The sequence below is a fragment of the Vulpes vulpes genome, chromosome 14, assembly GCF_048418805.1.
Source record: "Vulpes vulpes isolate BD-2025 chromosome 14, VulVul3, whole genome shotgun sequence".
NCBI classification, from domain to species: Eukaryota; Metazoa; Chordata; class Mammalia; order Carnivora; family Canidae; genus Vulpes; species Vulpes vulpes.
Genome location: NC_132793.1, coordinates 10,635,120 through 10,652,727, shown reverse-complemented (window position 1 = coordinate 10,652,727; position 17,608 = coordinate 10,635,120). Strand labels below are relative to the sequence as shown.

Here is a 17,608-nt window from a genome sequence, read left to right as displayed (position 1 = left end):
GCGCCTGCGCACACACGCCTGCACCGCGCACGCACGCACATACGTGCACCCCCCGCCCGCGCGCGCACGTCCACACGTATGTCCACACGCATGCGCACGCATGCACACGCATGCGCCGTCCGGGCTGCGTCGCTTTGACAAGGCAAGCGGCCACGAGGGAGAGGGCCCGGTGCTGGGGGCCCCGGGACGCCCCCTCCCTCCCCGAGGAGAAGGGACCCCTGCCCGCGCCACCTGGGAAGCCCCTTCTGCCCCTGCCCCTTGAGGCGAGCGGAACCCCCGCTGCCCCCGGACACCTGGGCGCGCCTGTGACAGCCTGACGCCGAGGGCCCGGCCACCACGCCCGCACCCTGACCTGCAGAAACCGTAAGATCTTGGACAGGTGTTGTTTTCAGGCGCTGAGTGATGGGGCCATGTGTTACTCAGCGCTGGGTGACTGCTCCAGCCCCCTCGTCAGCTCTGTGCCCCTGAACCAGCTGCTTCACATTTGTGTGTGTTCCGTGATCTCAAAAAAAGGGGCGCATAGTAGCTGTACCCCCACCTTACGGGGTCATTGCGAGGACCGAGAAAAGGGACATACGAATGAATGTGAATGGGACAGCTGGCTGGAGCAGGAGGGTTAGAGAATCAGGAAGTGAAGCCCACCCCCCCACCTCCACCCCCCTGCCCCGCTCCCGGGGTGCGGGTGCGGGAGGGCGGAGGCAGGGCAGGGTGAAGCTGTAAAGAGCCCTCACTGGGTAGCTGCCACAAGGCCAGGCGCCCAGCTGGAACCCCCCCACTACCACCACCTCCACCCTCACCTCATCACCTGGACTTTCTCCTAAGGCTCTAAAGGACCAGTGCTCAGCGGCGTCTGGCTGGCTCAGTCAGTGGAGCATGCAGCTCTTGATCCCGGGATCATAAATTCGAGCCCCATATTGGGTGTAGAGATTACCTAAAAATTAAAACAAAGGACCAATGCTCAGAGCTGCCTGCGCACGGTCAGGGTGCCCAAAGGCATGCTCTGCTCTCCACCCCGCCATCCCTACGCTAGGTTCTGCTATCCGTTCTTCATGGATTATACGTTCCCCACGGGGCCACTGTTGCCCAAAAGCTGGCCAGGCTTGGTGCCATGGAGACAAGCGAGCCAACAGCCACAGCATCTGAGAGCTCTAGAAACTGACCCTCGTGGGAGAGCCACAGCCAGCTGGCATGAGTACCATGAGCTGGCCACGGCTCCTGAGCAGTCAGTCCTGGGGGAGACAGGGATAGAGTGGAGGGGTCAGGCTTCAGCCTTCACATGTAACGATGCCTGATTCCAAGTCAGAACAGATTTTTGGCTTGGATGCACGTCCAGCCCTCCCTGTCCTAGGTCTGTGTGATCCCCAAACCTGAGCTGGACCCACTGTGCTGCCAACCTCTGAACTATCACCCCAGTTTTGAGGGCCCAGAGATGCACACCAGTGCATCTACCCCGTCATCTCATTTGGGGTTGGAGCCACTTAGGCAGAAGGGCCATGGGGACCACACAGCCCTTGTCTGTCCTTCTTTTGCTTCTGAGCTGGGGATGTGAATCAGACCTTTGATGTCCACAGGCATGTAGAGTGGTTGCTAGCCCCTGGGCAGCTCACCTGTAAGGGAGGTAGTGGTTTGTGGTAACCCCAGCTCTCCTCATGGATCCTCCCCAATCAAGCTAATCCCACTTTTTGGATTCTGGCCAAGCAGGGTGACAGCCAACATTGGCACTGGTCTCCCAATTGCCCTGAGGGGCAGGGACTGGGAGGAGGCTCCTGCATGGTGTGCGTGCAGCCAGTTAGGAGCTGCCGCTAGACCCACAGCCAGAAGGCACAGCACAGCTTCTCTCTTGTCCTGACTTTGGCTCTTCTCTGTACCCCATCAGTGCTACACCGTATCATCATAACGTTCATGAGAACTCTTTCTGTGCCATTAGCTCAGGAAATCACCAGAAGCCCCCAAAGTAGGTTCTGTTATAATCCCTATTTTACAGAGGGGCTGTCTAAGGCCTGGCTAGTTTGTGGGGGAGGCAGGATTTGAACCCAGGCAGTCTGGCTTTGGGGCAGTGCTCTCTGTGGTGTGGCTGGCTCCTACACACTTGGCTAGCCACTCTCCCAACTGCTAACACCCCCCCCCCCCAGGGGGCAAAGTTCTGCAGGCCGGCTTTGTTCTTGGGGAGCCCCTGAACTGCCCAGGGGCTTCCAACTTGCTTACTGGCTAGGAAAAGGCTCCTGCCTCTCTGTGCTGACAGAGCAGCTATTTCCTGGCCCCAAAGCCCCAATACAATCCTTCCTCATGCCTCTGAGCTTGTGGCTTTGAGAGACTCCTGATTGCATACATCTCCCATTAGCCGAAGCAAGTTCTTTCCATGGCTGCGACACAGGCGTGTTAAAAGGTAAACTGCCATACATCATCTGGCAACATACTCGTTTGTCTCTGTCAGGCCCTGTTCCGGCCCCACCAGGCCCCTGCTCTCTGCTGTCAGAGAAACAGCTTCATCCTGCCTGCAAAGGCCTTTGCCAGGCCTGGGCCAAGAAGTCGGGGTTTGTGGACCCGACCAAGTGAATCCCTTTGTAAGCATTCAACAGCAATGTTTTGATGACAAAGAAATTACACGTTAATGGACCATTTTTCAATTTGTAAGCCCAAGTCAAGGCTCCTAAAATGGTACCAGCTGTCAAGGATGAAATATATGCGTCTGGCATGCTCTTACATATGTGAGGGTCGCGTGCTTCCCACCCACAGGAGAGCTGGGCACCAGTGATCCCAGACAACACAACATCATGTTTGCCCTTGTGAAGACAAGATCCAACCCCACTCGCCCCAGCCTTTTTATAGCCTCTTTGGGGAAGATGTGTCTGGAGAGAGTGGAGAGAGGTGTGGGCCAGGAGACAGCATAGTTCGCATGGCTGGGATTCTGGGAGAGAAAGTACAATGACTCCAAGCCCTTGGAATGGGATTGGAGGGTCTCAGAACCCTGCCAGCTGTACAGTCAGAGAGGAGAGGTTTCCTCCCAGCTTTGCTATTTACCAGCTGTGTGACCTCGAGTAAGTCAGTTCACCTCTCTGGCCTCAAACAGAGATGATCCTAGAACTCATTTCACAAGGTTGTAGAGAGGGCTAAGGGGGGAGGGAATGAAAGGAGCACAGGAAAGTGCCCAGCACATCAGCTGTGCTGCACAGACTGCAGTAAGCGGCGCATTAGTGATAGCTGCTGTTTAGTAGGTATGGTGGCCCCTGAAAAATCCAAGCCTACCCAGAGACTTGGAACGTGACCTTATTTGGAAATAGTCTTTACTGACATAACTGGTTAAAATGAGGTCACACGGGGTTGGGGGCCCTAAATCCAATGACTGGTGTCCTTATAGGAGGAAAAAGGTTATGTGAAGGAAGCGAATATCTGCTGATTCATTTGTTCGCCTACTGAGCAACTGAGGGCGAGTCCAACAGCATCCAAGACTGGCACCCAGGGCCAGCAGCTGTGATGCAGGAAGCCCCCTGGCCCGTTCAGTACCCACCAACAGTTTCTAAGGCTATCCCTGGATTTGCACGATCTAGATTTGCTATAATCGCTGCCGCTAAATCGTTAGGGTAGGGCAGAGAGGGGCAGAATACAGGCAGAACCACACATCACAGCACAGTGTGATAGCAAAGATCCCCCACCCCGGGTCAGGAGTATTTTTCCACCAGGAAACAAGAACAGTTCATGTGAGTTTGTTCACCCTTTGTCCCAGGACACAAAAATGTCAGAAATGTACAAGGGCTCCGGCCACAGAGGGACACTGTATCTTGCCCCCGAGGTCCATTTCCTGTGTGAGGCTGAGGGTCAGGGTGAAGACCACTGCACAGAGAGACAGGACAAGTGAGTACTGCTGTGTGCATGTCGTGGGGAGCCAGTGAAGCTCCCCTTTCTCTGGGGCCTGGATTCTGGTTTGTAAAATGGGGGTGATGATGCCTGATGCCTGGTCCTTCAGCTCACAGAGTTAAGAATAACAGATGTCACAACTGCAGGTACGGTCCTATTGGGCTCTTCCCTTTGTTCTGACGGGGTCAGCAACATGAGAAATGAGTCCCTCTAACTATGCCTCTCCCAGACCCCACTTTATAACAAGCAGACTTGACCCTGTTGCTCAGTTCATTTGTATTCACTAAGCGCCAACAGTGTGCACAATGCCGTGCCGGTTTCTGGAAGGCTGTTTACAACTGTTAGCACTGCTGAGCATTGTGTGCTTTGCCTCTCAGTCGTCGCGACACGTCCGTTAGGTAATGTCATCAGAACCCCATTTTTGATAGAAAACTCCGTTCAGAGGGCCAAGGCCCGACTTGCTCAAGGCCACACAGTGAGTTTAGATTCCCTTTGTACTCTGCTTCCAGATGAGACATTCTGCCTGCAAGGACCCACAACCCAGTGTGGTGAGAGCCAGGCCCTCCCAAACCAAGGCGTTGCTAACACAGGCTTATATTTCCCATGGCTGACATAGCGTCAGACACTCCTTAGTGTTACAAGCAGGTAAACAATCACTGCGACCTCCAAGACCTTCCTGAGTTGTTGCCATCCCTAGGATCATTATCTCTCCTAAACAAAGGAGGACACAGAAGGGAAGGGGGTTATATGGATGGGCATATTAAGAAATTAGGACCAAATCCAGCTGCCTTTCACATCTAAGATTCTCAGTCACCGCACATTTTGCTCCCAAAAGGGTGCTAGATACCATTGGTGCTAAATACGTGCAGAGACAGCCAAGGTTGTTGGAGTCCAGATCCCCAGGAGGTTTCTTGGAGGAAGAGCATGACAGAGGATGGGCCAAACCTGCATGGCATAGATCCCCTTTCTCCAGACCACCTCAGGGCATGTGCGAGGAACCTGGGAGCCGGATGGCCCCAGCCCCAATCTTTTGAAACTCACCGCTTGGCGCCTTACTCCCCTGAGGGACACGGGAGGAATCTGTCCTGCCTGGCTTGGGAGGGCCTGACCCCGCCTTCCCACAGGCCTGTCTGCATGCCAGGCCAGGGCTGGCCCTTCACCCGCACATCTCTCATTCTCCAGGCCCCAGGAAGGAAAGTCCAGAGCCAAGGTTATCGTGGGGGTCACATACCTTAGGAGAGGGCCGGGCACACAGAGCCACAGGCTATTCAGTACAGCATTATTTGCTGTCACAAAAGATTGGAACCAACCTCACGTCCATCAGCAGGGGACTAGGTTGAGGTACTTTGGCACAACCACATACGACTCAGGTGTCAAGGGGGGAAGAGCGGGAGGGTTTTGAGTAATAAAAGCTGACATTTATGAAGGATTTGAGCCTCTCCCACGTGCATTAACTCATTTGATCCTACATCAGTCCCAGGAGGAGGGACCATTATCATCACTTTAAAATGAGGAAACAGAGGCCCCCAGAGGTCAAGTCCCTGGTGCAAGGCTCATGGCTATACACGATGGAGCTGGGGCTTGATGCAGGCAGAGCATGTCAGAACCACCCTGCAGCAAGGCCTCCCAGCTTCTCCCTCTGGCCGGGGTCCCTCCGCCAGGAACTCCCCAGAACCTGGGAAAGAAGAGAAGCTCACAGACAACCTCCAGCACTTCCTGGCCCTCACTGGCCCCGGGGGGAGCAGGTGTAATCAGAGGAGCTTGACTGAAACCTCCTGCGTCTGCAACAGATTCTGATAACTCAGACGCTGTGGTAGCCAACTTCTCTCTACAGTCAATTACGGCCAGCGGGGCCCACTGATTATTTTTATAGCCTTTCCTGGAGTCATGACAAGGAAAACTAAACGATCCACAGGACCCCTTTCATCACGAACAGCCGGGTTTCACGGTTGGGGGTGGAGGAAGGAAAGAAAGAAATTACTTTTTTCCCCACTTTGGAGCTAATCAACAGAACTCAAGGCTGGGCGGCCAATGTGTTGGTGTTGAGAAAAGCTGTTCTCAAGCAGAACTAATTGGCAACAGAAATGGAATTTTTCCCCCAAAAAAGTATAAACACGCTTTATCCCTGGGAATTACCCTTTGGAATAGGTATTCCAGACATGCTGTGTGCAACTGCCTGTGCATAGCCATCCACCTCACACAGGCGAGGCCAGAGGCAGCCTGTGGAGGTACCACTCAGCCAGGTTGGCCTTTTTTGCAATAGTATGGTCACAGAGGTCAGTGACCTAAAGCAGCTGAGCCTGGGATGGACATTTTGCTCTCTCGTTGCCCAGCACCACTTCCCTCCTAGAAACAGCCATTGGCTTTGGGATACCCTGTGCCTTCCCTGATCCACAGACACTGGTTTGGGGGAAATTCATCTCTCAGCCCCAGGGATGATCCCTGGCAGGTATAAGCCAATAAGCATATTCCAGGAAAATTTGAGGAATAGGCATACAACCCAACAAGAAGCAGTAAGGCATAAGAAATAATATCTAATGAAACTTCTAGAAAAGAGAGCTCTTGCAATTTTAGAGGTGCAGAGAGGCTGAAGTAACTTGCCCAGAGTCACACAGCATGGTAGTAGGGGATCTAGGACATGAATCCAAGTCTGTAGGATTGAAGAAGTTGTGCCATTTCGCTTCCAGGCTCTGCAAAGAGTGGCATAACCTGTGGAGGAAGCCAGACAAACCGGATTCAAACCCATCCACCATTTACTGCCTGTGGGATTTTAGGCAAATTACTTAACCTCTCAGGGCACCTGGGTGGCTCAGTCAGTTAAGTTAAGCATCCAGCTCTTGGTTTTGGCTCAGGTCATGATCTCGTGGTGGTGGGATCCAGCCCCGTGTTCAGCTCAGTGCTCAGTGTGGAGTTTGCTTCAGATTTTCTCCTCCTGCCTCTGCGTCTCCCACCTCACAAATGGTCTCTCTCGCTCTCTCAAATAAATACATAAAATCTTAAAAAAAAAAAAAAAAAGTCACTTAACCTCTCTGCTCCTCAGTTTCCATATCTGTGAAGTGGGGCCTATGAGGGCACCTCCATTTGTGGGATCTGAGAGGTTGAATGGATTAACAGCAATACAGGTAGAGTGAGCAATAGTACAGTCCTGAGTGAGGATTTGTCCCTATCCTCCTCATTCCATGTCCCACACATGATGAGAACCAGACTAAATAGGCGCCCCCCGGGTGGCTCAGTGGGTTGGGCATTTGCCTTCTGTTCAGGTCATGATCCCAGGGTCCTAGGATCGAGTCCCACATCGGGGACTCAGTGGTGGGTCTGGCCCTCCCCCTCACTCGTGTTCTTTCCCTTTCTCAAATAAAATCTTAAAAAAAAAAAAAAAGTGCCAGAATAAGTAAAGGCAGGTGGAGGGAAGGGTAAGGTCTCGAATCCCTTCTCCACATTTTCCTTCCTGTAGTGTTGCTTTCAGGCTCCCTTCCCTTCAGGAGCGGCTCTACCACAAAGATGGTGGACATCACAAACCTGCGGTCCATTCAAGGCTTTTGGCTATTCTTAGACCTGGAGATACACAGTTAATAGCCACCAAGCCTGTCCGTGGTGGTGGTGGTCGAGATCCAGGGGAAATTCCACTCATTCAAGTGGCAAAAAGTAAGCCATCAGACAAATGCCACATGGTCGAGGGCGCATGTGACTTGGCAGAGCCACAGTGGAAAATAGTTGGGTGCATCATTTCATATTCCCTGCAGCCCAGCAGTTCTGCATCTGGGTATACCCGTGAGACACGTGCCAATATGTGTGCCCTGGGACAGGTGCAAGGATGCTCAGAGCAGTACCCTCTTCTGATAGCAGGCACACGGTGGGAAACAACCCAGTTGCCGGTAGACAAGGGAAACCAGTCATGGTATGCCACGTGATAGCATACAGCGGTGGGAAATGAAGAGGCAAGGAGCCAGGGGCAACCACGTGGATAAATTGTAGTGACAAATTTTGAAAATCTGGTTTATGAAAACAGTGGCACAAGACAACAGTATATCTTTTTATAAAGTTCAAAAAGAAAAGCAAAAGTCCGTAATCTATTGTTTGGGCATAAATATATAAGTGACACTATTTTGTTTAAAATAAGGGAAGTCAGAATGATGACAGTTCTGTAAATGGATGGTGAAGATGGTTATATGACATTGAGAATGTACTTGATGTCACCAAATTGTATACTTGAAAAATGGGTAAAATGGTAAGTTTTATGTATCTTTTACCACGGTTTTGTAAAAAGCCATGGAAAGGCTCACATCGGTTAAGCATCCAGCTCTTGATTTTGTCTCAGGTCATGATCTCAGGGTCCGGGGATAGAGCCCGGTGTCAGGCTCTGTGCTGTGCATGGAGCTCACTTGAGATTCTCTCTCCCTCTCCCCTCCCCCCCTCAAAAAAAACTAAGAATAAATAAAAAGCCATAAAAAGATTAATGCAAAATTCAAGATCTTAGCTACTATGGTGGGAAAGAACATGTAAGTAGGTATAGATTATTGTCAAAGTTCTAATTCCCAGTCTGGGTGGTGGCTATATGGGGGGTTTTATTTTATAAATATAGTTAGACTGCTGGGTGGAAGGGTGAATAGGGCAGGGCAGTTCAGGAGCCTCTTTCACTGTGTCCTAAAGAGGTTATGATTCATTCATTTCCACCTAAGACTGATTTTTTTGAGTATGGAGGAAGGCTTTCTTGACTAGGATTTGGAGACCAGGGATATAATGGAGGTTTCCGGGCAAGTGCACAAGGCCTTTGGCCATTCCGTCTGCTATTAATCAGGCATAGGACTGTCTGGTCCCTGGTGAAGGGGAAGGGGGCATCCAGTGGTGCATTTGGAGGGCACATGTATGCCCTCCACATGCTCCCATCTGTAGGGTCTTCCCCTTCCCTTACTCATTTGGAAGGCAGTGCTGGGCATTCTCCTCAGAGGAGCAGGGTGGAGCAGGGGTGGCGGGTTCAGTTCAAGGGACAACACAGTAGCAGCCACCTGGCCACAACAGAATCCTATAGCAGAGTCCCCAGGATGCCTGGGTAGCTCAGTGGTTGAGTGTCTGCCTTCGACCCAGGGCGTGATCCTGGAGTCCCAGGATCGAGTCCCACATCGGGCTCCCTGCATGGAGCCTGCTTCTCCCTCTGCCTGTGTCTCTGCCTCTCTCTCTCTCTCTGCATCTCTCATGAATAAATAAAATCTTAAAAAAAACAAAGTCCCCATAACCTCTCTGACTCCCAGTGTATCTGAAATCAGATGTGGGAGATGATGTTGTTTACAGGGCCCTCAAAACCTGAGACAGATGAGACAGGTGAGTGCAGGAGCCATGTGAGGAGTCCAGAATCTGTGCCTGGGTTGTTTGACAGTGCATCTGATGATGTATGGCTACAGTGACTCTGATTGTTATGCAAATGAACACCCACAGTGTGAGTTGACAGAGGCTATTAAAATGTGGTATTCAAAAGTGAAATGTAGTATGTGGCTCTCTAGCCACATTCCTGGAGACCCTAATTCCTGGTTCTCCCAGAAGGTCTTGTCACTCAACATAGCAAAGCAGGTATTTCTACAAGTTTATTGAGTGCCTCCTATGGAATATAACACTGCACAAAATAGGCCAAAAAAAAAAAAATGTACCCTCAGGAAACTCCTATGCCAGTAGGGGACATCTAAGAAAAGAAAAATATATAGTATGTTCGATGGTGGTAAGTGGTAAGGGAAGAGCTGTGTGGAGATCTGGAGAATGAGTGTCCCAGGCAGAGAGGAAAGCAAGTACAAAGGTCCTGAGGCAGGACTGTGCCTGGCACAATTGAGAACAGTCAGTGTGGCAAGGGGGAGAGCAGGGGAGATGAGGTCCAGGACCTACAAGGCCTTACAGGCATGGTCAGGACTTGGCCTCTGGATGAGGTGGGCCCAGGACTGAGGGCAGGAGAGTGTTCTGAACAGAGGTAGGACAGGATCTGATTTTAACAGGACCCTGCTGGCTCCGGATAGAGAACAGACTGTCAGAGACACAAGAGAAGCAGACACCAGTGGAGAGACAACTATAATAGCCAGGCTATTGGAGAGAAATAGAGAGAGAGAATGGCTATTGGACCAGGCTGAAGGCAGGGGAGGTGACAGGAAGCCGTCAGCTTCCAGATACATGTCGAAGGGAAAGCCAATAGAATTTATTTTTACTGAGAAGTGGAAGCAGCTGGGTTCTACCTGTATGTTTCGGGGTCAGGAAAGTTTGAGACCTGGTTAGAAAGTAGAGATATGGTTACCAAAATAGGTCCCTTCTTCCAGCCTCCTGGGATTTCTGATAGGCAGGCATTGAAAGGAATGTTTTAGGTCTCCATGCAGATGAACACCCAGGATATATTGTCAAGTGGAAACAGGAAGATGCAGAATAAAATGTATAGGATTTATAGAGTAATCCCATTTTTGAAAACTAAAATTACGGGGATCCCTGGGTGGCTCACTGGTTTAGCACCTGCCTTTGGCCCAGGGCGCGATCCTGGAGTCCCGGGATCGAGTCCCACATTGGGCTCCCTGCATGGAGCCCGCTTCTCCCTCTGCCTGTGTCTCTGCCTCTCTCTCTCTCTATGTCTATCATGAATGAATAAATAAAATATTTAAAAAAATTAAAATTACAAAAAAAGGAAGGTGTGAAAATGAGTGAATAGTCTGGAAGAATAGACACCTGACTTAACGTGGCTGCCTAGAGTGGGAGCCACTGACACCAAAACTCAGGATTGCCCTTCCAAGCGCACAGAATAAAATAATTATAAAACCCATTTTAAATTATTTTGAAAATTGCTGTGAGCCTGGCTCCACTCTTGCCATCATAGCTGAGCTTCTCTTAGCCAGTGTCCCCACCTGGGCCTCCTCCTCGGCCTCGACTGTAAGAGACGGAACTCAGGAATGAGAAATACTTTCCTCTCCTGCTTGCTGGCTTGGGAGAACTGGAAAGGGCCCACCTGGCTCCCAGGGTTTCTAAAAATAGAAAATTGTCTTAACTTTCCTATAGGTTTGGCTTAGCTGTTCCTTCTACTTGTTCCAAGATGCCGTTTCTATTAGAGAATCATGCTTTGCACATGAAAATGAAGTACGGCGGGAGCAAGCCTGTAAGCAGATGGAATTAACAGGGAGCTGCCCCTGATGGATCGCCAGCAATGCCCCTGCACGCAGAGCCAGTGAATGCAGTGAGGAGTCCAGGGCCGCCGCCGCCTGCACTGGGTCCCAGATGTGGCCTGTGCAGACGACACCGCCTACCCAGCCCAGTCTCTGCTTCCCTTCCAATGCTCAGAACAGGAGTAAGGAGTTGGGCTGTTGATACATTTTAAGCAAGAGGAGGGAGCTGAGGTATTTGTGTCCAGGCTGTGCCTGGAGTTTGACTCCCTTTGAGTAAGGGCTGAGGATGGTCCATGCCAGGATTTCTGAGACCCTGGGCACAAGCAAAGGTGCTGTGGGGCCAGTAGTATGCTGGTAAAGGCTAGCAATTGGTGCTCCAGGGAAGATAACATTCTGTGTGTGCATGTGTGCATGCATGTGCACACGGTGTGTACATGCAAATATGTGCACATACACATGTGCACATGCACATAGACACACACTTAGGTTTTTTTTTTTTTAGATTTTATTTTATTCATGAGAGACACATTGAGAGAGAGAGAGGCAGAGACGCAGGCAGAGGGAGAAGCAGGCTTCATGCAGGGAAGAGAGCCTGACGTGAGACTCGATCCCAGGTCTCCAGGATCATGCCTTGGGCTGAAGGCGGCGCTAAACCTCTGAGCCACCAGGGTTGCCCCCACACTTAGGTTTATTATGGACGGTACTAAAGTAAAGTGCATCACATAGTTTACAAATAAAAATAAAATTTGCAGTACCTCCTTTTATAAGTTTCATATATTCAACTGAGTCAAACAGAAGGGGTTTGTTGATTTTGCCCCCAACCTTTGTGTCTGTAGTCAGCCTACACTTGCAAGTGATGAGTGAGGGTAGTTCAAGGCTGGTTGGTATTTTCTTTGGTATAAGGAGTCAGACAAAAGTGATACAATGAAGTGTATCCACGAAGTGAGCAAGTGCCTTCATTTTGGTGCTATTGACAATGTAACAGCCACAGAGGCGAGATGGCACTCTCTCTGCATCATTAACTTTTCCTGTCTCCTTCCTTCAATCTAGATGATCAGCACAACATTAAACTGAGCCCTGAGTTGGACCGTTACCAGTTCCCACGATGTAACGACTCCCATTGTGGCGGATTTCCCAGGCCACCAACCTGAAGCCACTATATGCGGACTTGGGAAGAGATGTGTAACAGCTCACTGCCAGAGCTTCCACCAGACAGACAATGTGGACGAAAGTAACCTCAGGAGCCCACAGAGCAGCAAATGTCCTTTCAGACATGGAAAGTAATGAGCAGTGAGTACTTGTTATCTTTATAACACCATTTATTTAATTGCAGGTATGTGAAATTTAATTTTTAATAGTGGCTCTGTGTAGCAACAGTTCACCAAATTTCTGAAAATCTGACCATTGGCTTTCAAGAGCTGGTACAAGCTGGCTCCAGCACACCACTGTGTAGGGACTGTGTGGCCAAGAGGGTCACAAGGTGGGGTGGAAGTTAGTCCCTCCCTCTACCCAGAACCCAGAGCAGCTCGGGCACTGAAAGGGCGGGGGCTTTGAGAGTTGCAAGGGAGGACAAGCAGGGCAAGAGCCCAATTTGGGGGCACATGTGGGACACCTCTTTCCTGCTCCCTAGAGAGAACTGGGGGACCCTGGAGCAGTGCTGAGCTGATGCAGAGAAGGTAAGGGCTTACAGCCAGCACGCCTCTGGGTTCAGTCACTCCCCATGAAGGCAATCCATTCAGCTCCTCAGAAGCTCGCAGTGTCCGTAACAAGGCACTGCAGGTCATCAGTCCCTTCTTCAAGCCTACCTTCCTGCCACCTCCTCCAGCACCCTCCCTGGGGGCAGGCTTGTGGGAGACCTTCATCTTCTCTCAGCTTGTTGAGAACTTAAGTGCCCTCCAACCAGACTCACAGAATTTTAGAGTTGCAAAGAGATTTGAGAGATTTCCTAAAATAATCCCTTCGTTTTATAGATGAGGAAACAGAGGCCTAAAGAGGGGAGGTGTCTTGTTCAAGGTTACAAGAAAAATCAAGAGCATAAGTGAGTGGGATGACCAGTCATCCTGGTGTGCCTGGGACTGGGGGTATTGCCCGGGACCCCCACTCAGGTCTCTACTTGAGCCCAAGGCAGAGGGCCTGAGTCAATCCCCAAAAGGAAGGGAGGTCCGAGTCAGGACAGAGCTGCTGCAGGGTAGAATTTTCCAAGAGGAGAGAAAAGAGGAGGCTGCATCTGGGTGCTGGGATCTCCAACTCTGCCCAGATGCCTGGCCCCAAGAGATTTCCCACCTGCCTCGCCCTGCTCTCATTTTCTCAGGCTCTTGGATGTAATGGGCATCCTCCTCCTTAGTGCTAGGGAGACACTCACTGACTTGATCTGCATCATATCTCTCTGGCTGCTGCTGCTGCCACAGCTGTGGGGATGTATATGTAAATAGCCTCTGATAATATTAATACGTGATCCCTCCCAAGGGAGGCGTGTGGAAAGCTCTGTATGTGTTTCACAATTCTGTTTCGTCCAGAGGAGCAGTGGGGGCCCAAAATGATTTGAAACAGATTTTTGGAAAAGCAAAATAAAATTGGAACAAAACCTAGTGGAGGCATGTGCCACTCGTCCCACGCCCAGCTTTCTCCACCCCTGCCTGATGTTAACCCTCTTCTCCCACCCCCAGGAGCCTCCTATAGCAGCGTGGCCCACACAACACACAGCATCGGGCACTCTTCTTTCCAGTCGGGAGCCCCTGCCCAGGACGTGTGCCCCGACCGGTCCAGAGGTGAAGGCTGCTCACCCCGGGGCTGCCTCTGTCCTGACCTCTCTGCCTGCCTCCTACAGGTAATCCTCCCTTTGACACTCTCTCCTCCTGGACCCCTCATTCATGGGGAGATCACAGAATCATAGAACAGAATACAGACTACTGGAAGTGGAGAATTCAGTGCAAGTCAAGTCAGAAAGACCAAGATCTGATGCTGACCTCTGCTACTGGTCAGCTGTGTGACCTTGGGCAAGTTACTTGACTTCTCTGAGCCTCTGTTCAGTGTACCAGGAGGGTAATAATACTTGCCCCATGGGAGGCTTGTGGGTATCCATGAACTATCAGAGCTTCATAAATGCCTAGCACAGAGCCTGGCATATGGCAGGTACTCAAGAAACACAGTCATAGTAAAAGCTCCTTAAAGATTAACTATTCCAACCACTCAATTTCAGAGATGGACAGATGGAGGCCCAGGAAGGGGAGAGAACTTGCCCAAAGCCACACAGCAAGCCCATCCTGCCTCCTCTCAGGCTCCCTTCTCTGGTGGAGTTCCAGGGTAGAGCGTGAGCAAGTGCTGTCCTCCTCACCCCTCACCTCCCTCTAGCGTCTGGTCCACACGCCAGCCTCACTCACCATCTAGCAGGTATGGGCATTCAGGCTGGGTCACACGTCTTCCTGCAGGCAGCCTGGCTTCCTCTGGCGCCGAGTCGACTCCCATCCACTGCAAGAGTTGAGCTCAGACTCCGGGAAGCCCTTCCCGACTAGCCACTCTCTCCGGAGGTTGCTTCCAAGGAGCCCACTGTCCCCCAGTCTTCCTTGCGGAGACGAGGGACGGGCGGGGACAGCGCACTGCCGGGCTCTGATAGCGCAACCCGGCTGTTATCTGGCCTGTGTCAGGGCGCAGGCAGCTGTGGAGCCGGGGTTCCAGGAAGCCTGCTTGGGGCCCCCCACCGGCCGGCCCGCTCTCCCCGGATGCTGCCTGCTGCTCTGGCCGCGGCCGATTGCCCGTCAGTGTCACTGAGCTCTGCCAGGGAGAGTTCCATGCTGGCCCCCAGCAGGCGGGGCCCCCACCGCTTCACGTCCCACCCCCCACTCCCATCTTGGCAATGGGACGGGAAAAGGCAGCTAATTTCAAGTCCGCACAGCGCTTGTGGTTGTGTCCTGAACTCTCTACGATTAATCACGGAGCATCTGATTTCTGCTTTGCCTCAGAGGGGGGTGTGGGGACGCCTGGAAGTTTCTGTTTACTCCATTCTGCGCCGGGCTGTGTGCTAATCACAAACAGACAGGGACACAGCCTCGCCCTCTCTCCTCTGCCTCCGCCTCTTCTTCTTACCTTGCCACTTTCATGTCCTCTCCTCACTCCTCCTCCTTCTCCTCCTCTCTTCCCTCTCCCCCATGTGTCCCCCTCTGTCTGCCCGGATCTGATGCTCCACACACCCCATCCTGTGGTCCTGGTTTCCTTCAGCCCCATCGTCCCCTTTGCACCTCCCACTTCTCTTGGGATGTGAATTAGCTTGGCATCTTCCCTTTATGTCTTTAGAGCTAGTGGTCAGCTTTTTTTACTGCCTTTTTTCCTTGATTTCCAACCTAATTTTTTCAGGCTCTTCCCCCAACCCCCGCTGCCCCTGCTACATTTGTATGTATGACTCCTACAGACTTGATGTGTCTCAGTCAGGGGGTGGGGCCTAGGCATGACACATGAAGGGCTCCCTTCGTCACCTTGGCACAGCAGCTTTCAGATTCTGCTCAGGGATGGACCCAGGAACAAAGCCCTCATTGACCACCACAGCAGAGAGGCCTGGCTCCATGGAACCAACCAGCCTGTAACACCTAGAGATGAATTTCTCTCTCCCTCTCCTTGGCTCCCTTCCACCCTACAGCCACTGGAGACAAGAAACCAGAAATAAGCAGCCCCAAAGGATAGTAACTGACACTCCTCCCCACAAACACACAGAGTATGTGTATGTGTATGTGTATACTCTGAAGGGTAATTTGGCAAAACCTTTGAAAACCAGAAATGAGTATATATGCCCGCTACCCAGAACATAACTTATGCATGTGCCCAAGGAGGCTTGCACACACAGGTCTGCTTTGAAAAAAAAAGAAAGTTTATCATAGGAAACAATTGAAAATAATGTAAACATCCATCAAAAAACAACCACACAGAATGCTGTGGCTCAGTGGGCAGCAGCTTAACAAGAATGAGCTAAGTTGGTAGGTAACAAGAGAAGTCAGTCTCCAAAAAAAGAAGAAGAAGAAGAAGAAGTCAGTCTCCCAGGACATATTACTGAGTGAAAAGGGGGTCAAGATTATACATTTGTCATAATCCTGACTGTGTAAACCCCCCACCCCCTGCTTCGTACACACACAAAAAATGAGATACTACGGAAACACGTATCAAGCCTGAAAAGTCTTAAAGGATTTAAACCAAACTGGGCCATTACCTCTGGGAAGAAGGGGGGCAAAACAGTTTAAGGATGGTGCTCTTCCCTGTTATAGTTTCATTTTGAAAAATGAAAATGGATTCATCTATTGCCTGTGTCCCAAGCAGCTTCCTCCTCTGCACCCAGGTGTGGAGAAACTTTCATCCAAGCATGCACCTGCTTAGACGAACTCAAAGAATTCTACAATATGTCCACTGAGAAATCAACAGTCATGCTGAAGGGAGAACCCAGAAATTCTACAGACACTCAAGTGTGATCACCTCCACTCAGATGTGGGACCCCTGAGCCAGCAGGGACTTGTCACAGAATGAAATCCCTCAAGAGCAGGAGAGTGGTCCTGGTGACTCTGTCGGGAGCTTAGGTCTCCTGGAAATGAGGACAGTAGATACATATCAGAAAGGAAAGTTTTAAAAAGTGCTGACTTGATTTCAGGAAACCGTGTCACCTACTCTAACTTACAAAACATGAAAACCATTTTGAAATGCTTGCCAGGGTTGAGTATGAACAAGTTCAGGCCTCACAGAGATAAAGGGCTTACTGAACAGTTTAGATTGTCTGCTTCCCCATCACTGATGACACGAGAAACACAATGGGCACTCAGCCTTGTGTTCCATGCAAGGTGCCCCTCCTGTGCTATTGATGGGATCCTTCACATGTCGCATGCCTGTTGGCTTCCGGAACTGAGCTAGGGGAGTGAGAAAACAAGTGACATCCTCCAGCGTGGAAGGAAGCTCCAGGTTTGGAGCCACGCTGTCTCAGATGTGGGGTGTCCAGTTGTCAGAACATGTGGCAGAGAGAGACCGTGCCCAGGGCTTACACAGGGTCAGTGCCCAAGGCGACTTTAGGAGCTGCACAGACTGGGCCCAACACAATGCTGAACCTCCCGGTGGAAAGCCCTCCTATTCCCGATGCACTGCTCTTTCAATCCCATTTGGCCTGTGAGGAAGTCTCAGCTTTATACCCATCTGATTTGACCACCTTTCCAGCATTTACTAATCTGTTTAACAAAGAGAAAGCAGGCCTCAGGCTTCAATCACTCAGCAACCAATAGTGTCTAGCTATGACGGTGTCTGGCAAGTGATGATGGTTTTTCCATTGATACTTTCCTGTTCCTAATATTTTAAAGTTTAAAAGTAAGTCCACCAGATAAGGGGAGAATGAACAAAATCCTAATAGGACATGGAGTAGAGTTAACAATAACATATTCATAGTGGTTCATTGATCATGGCAGATGTACCATAGTAACATAGGATGTCAACGATGGCTGGAAGTCAGGGGCAGGGTATAGAAGAGTTCCCTGTACTTTCTTTGCAGTTTTTTTGTAAATCTAAAATGAGACTAAATTTTAAAGTTTATTTAAATATTTGTAATGAACTCAGATAAAAATAGGCCCATGCTGTTTTTTAACATGTAGATCTGGAGAGAAATGGAGAAAGCC

At 50.6% G+C, this 17,608-nt stretch overlaps 1 protein-coding gene and 1 long non-coding RNA gene across 3 annotated transcripts in view; one reads left to right on the top strand and one right to left on the bottom strand.

Annotated features, from left to right (window-relative positions):
- Positions 1-14,730, bottom strand: part of RIPOR3 (RIPOR family member 3) — a 76,726-nt gene extending 61,996 nt beyond the window's left edge. Inside the window, exons 1-2 of one of the 2 annotated variants that reach the window (XM_072735577.1) lie at positions 14,357-14,492; positions 806-931 (exon numbers count right to left, since the gene is read on the bottom strand). The gene's annotated coding sequence lies outside the window, so the exon portion shown is untranslated. Of the gene's footprint in view, positions 1-805; positions 932-14,356 lie in introns of both variants that reach the window. The other variant, XM_026014602.2, reaches the window with a different exon arrangement.
- LOC140595338 (uncharacterized) lies at positions 118-15,973 on the top strand. The gene is made up of 4 exons (XR_011996866.1): positions 118-363; positions 12,027-12,266; positions 13,643-13,803; positions 14,176-15,973. It is a non-coding gene; the product is annotated as an uncharacterized lncRNA (long non-coding RNA).
- The last annotated feature ends 1,635 nt before the right edge of the window (positions 15,974-17,608 follow it).